We start from the raw sequence: 7,593 nt of genomic DNA on the forward strand, positions 1-7,593 counted from the left end.
CCCGCGCTCCAGCCCGAGACGCCTCAGTCCCCGGCCGCGTGGCGCCGCCCAGCGGCGGTCACGTGTCACGGGGACGCGGCGCGGGGCGGGGCCACCCGGGAGTTTCTGCTTGGGACCAGCGCCCCTCGGTCTCGCCGGGGGGGCAGCGCCCTGCTGTGGAAACCCGCGGAAGGCTCCGGGGATGGGGGAGAGTTTTCTCTCGGTTGCAGCCGTGCCCCAAGTGAGGACCCGGCAGCCAGGTCTGTGTGCAGGCGTGTGCCCTGGCGTACTGCGGCACAGCTAATCGCGCGCTCCGCCCAAGACGTTTGCCGCTTTCTTCAGTGAATTATATTCTAGAAACGTGACCAAAAAGCTGAACCTTGATTAACTCAGTGGTTCTCAACCTTTTCAGACTCAAGGCACCCCCTTGGAAAATGCTGTAATGTAACAGAAAGATAACAGCAATTCATCTGTTGTAAGAACGCGGGACGACCCCAACAGGCCTGGACGCTTTTGACACTACGGAGTCCTGTTTGAAATCCCCCTCACCCACGCGTGCTCCAGGGTGCAGGGGTGGAGAGCACCTCTGGAAAGCTGCTCTGATTAAAACGCCGGCAGCGTCTCGTGTATTCCGCGTCCCATGTTTCCAAATGGCAGGAGTGCTTTAACTAAAGGTCATTTCGTGAGTTTTAAAGCGCCCCTGCTGCCGTTGAGAAGTGCCGGGATGCTGAATGCGCACAGTGCGCTGGGGCATTTGAGACGAGCACGCCCGCAGACTCGACTGCTTCTAATCAGAACGTGTCGGAGCACGTGTAGCAGTGCCCTCTGGGTTTATCTTGTGAATCGTGTTTGTACACCTAACAGTACTAACCTTGCATGGCTCCCTGTGGCACTCTTGAAAGGATCTCACAGCACCCCAGGGTGCCATGACACCCAGGTTGAGAATCACCGGATTAACCAAAGGAGAGTTTCTTTGTTTAAACTCACCTCCCATCTTTTTTTTAAACTAATTGATGCTTTTTGTCAGTACAAGTACATACAGAATAAGCAAGGAGTAGAACACTTTATACTACTAGATCCTTGCTGTCACTGTTGTTAAGCAGTCAACCTTAACTTTTAACCCTCCAGTAATCACTTCCCTCTAAGAAGGAACCTCCACTATCATGAAACTGGAGACTTGTGTGCCACCTGCCTCCAGCTGACCTAAGGAGAATAAAGGGATTGACTAGCACAAGGCTGGCTAACGTGGCACGTGTGCCATAAGTGGCACGGGCGATCTCTCTTGTGGTATGGACAGGTTGGAGAGGAGGCAAGGAACAGAAAACAGAACAGCAGATTAGGCAGGGGAAGAGGATCAGTGACACTCCAGCAGGGTGCAGGACTTAATTTGTGTCCAGCAGTGACAGTCCTTGATAGGAGGATGACAGTCTTCCAGTAAATAGGGAAATCATCAATGAGCCCATAGATGACTGAGGAAACTGATCCAAAATCCATGTGCCTGACTGCAGATGTGAATTTGTGGCACACCTTTTAGTAAAGTTAAGGCTTCTGCCTGCTCTTTCCTATGCAAAGGGATTGACCCTTCTTGCCGCTGAAGGGCCCCAGGTTCCGGAGAGTTCAAAGGTTACGCCAACAATGCACCGTGCCATCCTAATGTATGCAGGATCTGACCCAACATCCACAGTGTGATAGCTGCCATGCTTTCTATTTAACTAGTCGCTGGCTTTGAACCTGCAAACATTTATTAAAATGATTATTTGTGCTGTTGTAGTACTTTGGGATCCTTGTAATGGACCAAGAGCTGATTGTGCTGGGCTGTGTCATGAGAGTCCTGGGCTGTGCCACAAGAGTACTCACCTTTAATGCCTTACAGTGTGAGTATAAGAAAAGAAATAGATGATTAGACATGAACAGATGTGGAGAAAATGAGAAAACCGTGAGACCAATATTGGTCAGTTAGAAAGAGGTGAAGATTTTGGTACCATAACAGCATAACCAGTTTCAGATGGTTTGTGGGCATCATGAAAAAAAGAGAGTTCTAAGGGGGATTTTGAAGGGAAGCAATAGCATAGATTTGTTGAAGTTTATGGAGAATTCTTTCCAAGCGTGGGAGGCACCATGGGACAGAGGGAAAAGGTGCTTGTTTGTAAGTTCAACAAGTAGGCAATGAGGCTGGCATCACCTGATGGCCAGAGAGAGTCAAAATCTCTGTAATCAAGAAGAGATAATAGGTGTATGAATGGTCTCAACAAGTTGCTTATGATATGAAAAATGCCAAGAAAAGGGTGACATGGTCCCAAGTAGGTAAAAATTATCTCTGCAGCAGCATTCTGGGTGGATAAGAATGAGGCAGGATTGTAATTTTTAGCCAAAATCTGGAAGAAAGAGAAAGATCTAAGCCACGAGTGATGTCCACTTACTATTCCAAGGAACTGTTTATGTTCCTTGAAATAGTGCTACTCATACAAGAAATTATTACTCATATGAATAAAAAAAGTATGATATACCCTTTGCATTGCTGCCAGTTGTTATTCCTCTCTTTAATTGAACCTAGGATTTCTCAACCATGAAAAGTAACATTTGTGACAATAAAGAGAAACCTCCAAAACTCCTTAGTCTGGCTGTCTTCAGATACCATTTTTCCACACAGCACAGTATTGATTTTTTCCCCCAAAATTGAATCTATTTATACGATTACATTTAGGGACAATTTAACAGGAGTTAAATGACAATAGGTGCTAGGTAAGCAGAAACTTCATTGTCATCAGTAGCCTCACACTTACAGGATTTCATCCTGATTTCTGTTGCCAAAACTCTCTCTTGCTTTCTTTGTCAGGCTTTGGCTGTGCCCCAGATCTGCCCTGAAATACAACTGTAATGACTTCCTGTGCCTATATATGGACAAAGGCTGCCACAGAAGCTGCTAAGGGTGGAACTGAGCATGCACCAAGAGAGCAATGACATTCAGACATGCAGGAAGTAATCACAATGCTTGACTGGCAACCTCAGTATAGATTTCATCCCTTTAAGGAAAAGGGACTTTTTGTTTAGTCACCCCTATCTTATCTCAGAGACCAGGCCTTTCTAGGTCTTGCATAAAAAGCTCTGATAGAAGTGACATTTCTTACACAAAAGCACTCTACAGTCATGCCCGTGACACACATGCATGGCTGCAGAGTGCTTTAAAAGTGGCCAATTGCATGACAAATTAACCCTCATCTAATGAGGGTTCAGATGAAGGTGCTCCAATGTGGAGTGCCTTAAGGAACTTCTGGTATCTAAGGCCAGTTTTCAGTGGGATTGGGGCTGAGCCCTGCCCCCGGTACTGTCTGCAAGAAGGAAGAGGGGAGAAGGAAGGAGCTATAAGCTGGGGTTTGCCTAACCTGAGCTGGAAGGGGGGGGAATTGGAGCCCCCCACCATCTTGTGCCTCCCCAGAGCCCTCCCCCTCTAGCTCAGATCAGGAAAACCCCAGCCTGCAGCTCCCTCCCCCTCTCTCCATGCAGACAGCACCACAGCTGGGGGGGAGTTGGGGAGAGAGGCTGCAGGCAGACTCTTCTGCTGGATTGGCTCCGAAATGGAACTTGATTTCTCCTCCCCACACCTCAACAGACTAGGGAGGGTCTCTTTACTTATGGCACTTTATGTGAAGTGCCATGAGTTAGAGCAGGGACTTGCATATCTGTCAGCACCTAAAAAGACAGTTGTGACAAGAGATGTTCACATTTTCCTTGATACATTTTTGCACACAAATTTGAAAGCTTTTTCTCTTGATGAACTGCAAAGAAGGGAGAAGTATAGTCCTATTGACATCCATGAGAGTTAATCATTTTGCTTAAGATAGCAGGTGTGGGCAGGGCTACATTTGTCTAGGTTTAAATTTTGAGCATGTACCCACGCATACCCTTTTAAATAAAATATTTTCTCAAATTCCTCTTGGATTGAAATTGCAAATGCTCTCTCTCAGCCCAAAAGGCTTTTTTCTCCTAGAAAATGTGAGCAAAACTTGCGCTGAATCTAAAAGTTTAAAACTGGTTAGTTGTATTACTGCCAAAGAATGATTAATTTTACCTGCTGTGAGCTGGTTCACTGAAGTCGGTTGGAACACTCAGAGAACACAAAGTTAAACATAGGCATAAGTACTGGCAGGATCAGTATCTTACTTGTGATGTCCAAGCTTCCTGAAAGATGAGCTGGTTATAGATGCTTCTATTAACAATGCCTCAGATAAAGATGGCTAGTAACACTTTCCAACAATGCATTTCTTTCCCTTTAAGTGACAAGAATGTGCAGTGCACAAATATATTGTTAGTAAAGCCTTAAGAGAAAGAAATTAAACACGAACAGGTCAAAAATTTTCAAAATCTAAAACAGCTGATGTTGCATGCAAGGTATGTTCTCCCATTAATGCTTTTCTTGTTAAATGTAAAACCTGGAAGTGCGATTATATCAGAACAAGCAGCTCCAAAAATACAAGCAAACCATTCCATGAATTTGTATCAACAATACTGATTTTACATGTAAAATGTTTGAATTGTTAAATTACTGTTTCTTTAAATTTGTTCCAACATCTGACAGTCAAGTTGTCTTCTTTCTGGCTTATGCATTGTTATTAGAAATAAATAGGTCTGCAATACGAACTTTGATAATGCACGAGCCAAAACAGAATCCAGTTCATGCCCCTGGGTGTATCAGCTCCACAGTGTAAGGAGGAGGAGGGGGAAGTAATTAAAAAAAGAACTTATTTTTATCTGCAAAACAAACAGCTGAGACCAAGTAAAGTCAAAGATGTATTGAAAAATAAGGTGGTAATTTCATGTAGTGCACTCTTCGCTGTGATGCTTAAACATGTTTTTTATAGCTATTTAGTGGACCCTTGTAGGTATCTTGTCAGGTGTGTTTATTATTCTCATATTAGCATAGAACATTGGGCCAAATGTTCAAAAGCAGCCCCCAGTACTTCAGGCAGTTAACAACTGGTTCAATTATTTGTGCCCACACAGCACACATTTTGAAGCCTAACTGCCTGATTGAGTTTATGCATTATTTGCGCCTGAAGTTTTATGCCAGGCTTTAATTGGGAGCTGTTCATGCACGCACACACGTATCAGGAGTGAAACTTCAGGAATAGTAATAACTACTGCAGCCTCAAGGGCTCCAAGAGGAGCTGTATAACAAACTCACTGTCACTCCACAGTTGCTGGGTGAGGGTTTCTTTCACATCCAGCTACTCGGCCTTGGCACAGAGGGAGATAGTTTAGCCCTGCAGAAATAACAACATCCGTCATCTGTGAGACTTGTTTTTAAAAGGCTATTTCATTACAGCTGCATTGTATTTCATTGTAGGATAATTGCCATTTACAGTCTTTTTTCTGACCTCACTATTTCAGGAATTTTGTAGTAAATTTTGTAGTACACACTGAAAGCAAATGTGTCCCTTTTACAGCATCTGGTGGTTTTTCCATTTGAATGACTAATTCAGTTTGACGTATGTCTTGTCCAGGGTATTACTGCATAGCGTGGATATGAAATTCGGGAAGGCAAAAGGGTGGAGAAGTTAAAAGGGGAAAGGGAAATATTGCCTTTTCAGGCAGTTGCATTTTTAGAACCATTAGAAAAAGTGGGTACAGAAGGGAAAGAATTGATGCATAATCACTAGCTCAATCCTGAGAGAGAAACTCAAGATGCACTGACTTTGGAATTGATCTCAATTCTCAATCTCACTAGCACTAGGCATTTAGCTCAGGCATAATTCAGTGATTCCTAGTGATATATATGCTAAAGATGGCAGTGGAAAGTACGAGAGAGAATATCTACTACTGAAGTGCCATTTAAGTGCAATTTAATTAAATGGTGAGAGGCTTTTTTAATGTAAAAGCTTCTCTGCAGGCTGCATGGCATTGGTGTATGTTTCTATGGTCTAACTTAAGGTATTTGGGGAAAAATTACCTATCATTCCTAACACTGGAGCCGTTCCTAAAATGGTATTAACAGTGGGAGCTATAGTACAGGGAAGATCTCTTGCAGAACAAGTGTATTTAACAGTGTTCAGTCCTTTTCACTTGTTCTGAGCAGGGAATTTTATGTACCTCAAGGTTTCTGCCGTGATTACCACTGTTCTGTTAAAACTGAATGAAAACATTGTTTATTATGAAGGGCCATTGCAATAGAGAAGGAATGGTTACATTACAGATTGGATTATTACTGTTTTTATACTTTTGCATATTCCCTAGGTATTTCTATATTACTGACTAGTACAAATTGACTGGAGATTGAACAATTCAACTGCCTTCTCTGTTCTCACATTTCAGAACTGAAGGCACATATTAGTTAGTAGATCTACCTATGGTGTGTTTCTAAAATAAGGTTCTTTAGCCAGAAATTCTGTCTGCTGTCACCCTGTGAACTATTGAAATTCAATCAGGTAGTTATTGTTGAAATTCTTTCAAGTATACCTGCAATTTTGCATCCACAGTTAATTGCAGGTACAAAATGTGAGGCCTTTTATTAAAATGGCATCATAATTAATCTTCCATTTTTCAGGCAGACCCAGTGGTGTCATTTAAGATTCTTGTTAGTACTGAAATAGAGCTGCCATACACACACCTCACACTGACCTTTTGTTCCAACTTAAAAGTGAAGAGAGGAAATGTATTCCTAAAATCTCAGGGGACTCAGAGTGGTTCTGTATGTGTCGTGGCTTAATTTAATTTTATATTTATAATAATGTGTCTGACTATTCATAATTATTCTTTAGACCTGTTTTCTTTTCATTAGCATTCCTGGCTTGTTATAATAACTATTACTGCTATTGTTGTTGTTCTAAACACCAAGGGCAAGACATGCTGTCCTTAAACTTTTGGCGATGCCCTGCCCACTAACAGGAGTCACTGATCTCTATACCTTCATTGCTGTTCATACGGTTTCAGCGGGATTTAAGGGGGCTATAAGCTACTACACGGGAGTGACTGTCTCCTTTAAAGAGTAAAAATCCTATCTAACATCCCGCTTCTGTGCTGACCCCGAACCAAGCAGTCGGGGTGGAGGTGGAATAGCATGCCCTGATTGCCCCTCGGCCCTCTCCTACAGATCGCCCTACAATCAGACCGTGATATTTAACCTCTCTCCATGCTTCCTGGAAAGAAAGCAGCCCCACGTTGCCCCTGAATCACATGCCTTGTGCATCGGATCGACCTTCTCCCACAGGGCTCGAGCAATGGCAGCGGCGCCTCTGCAGGAGCTGGGGGGGGGAGGGGGCGCTGATCTTGTTTCCTACAGGACGGGAGGGGAAGCCGGGAGCCTGCAGCGCCTTCCCCGGCCCCAGCCCAGGCAGAGCGCCGGCTCCGGCGGGGCTGTGGGGCTGGGTGGTGTACGCATGCTCCTCCAGCCGCAATCTCCCTCCCCGGCTCCTCCCCTCCCGTTCTCGTCCGAAGATATCAACAGAGGCCGGCTCATCCCTCCCTGCTCGGGAAGGAGACAAGGAGCTGAGCAGCCGCGGACCTAGCCCTCGCCCGCCAGCCGCGCAGCCCGCCGGCCGCTCCTGGGACTTCAGCACCACGAGGGGTGGACAGCTCCGCCGCCGCTGCGGCAGCCCGGGGCGGGCCGAGGACGCGCAC

Source organism: Gavialis gangeticus, unplaced genomic scaffold (genome assembly GCF_001723915.1).
Source record: "Gavialis gangeticus isolate Ggan-Ray unplaced genomic scaffold, GavGan_comp1, whole genome shotgun sequence".
Taxonomy (NCBI): domain Eukaryota; kingdom Metazoa; phylum Chordata; order Crocodylia; family Gavialidae; genus Gavialis; species Gavialis gangeticus.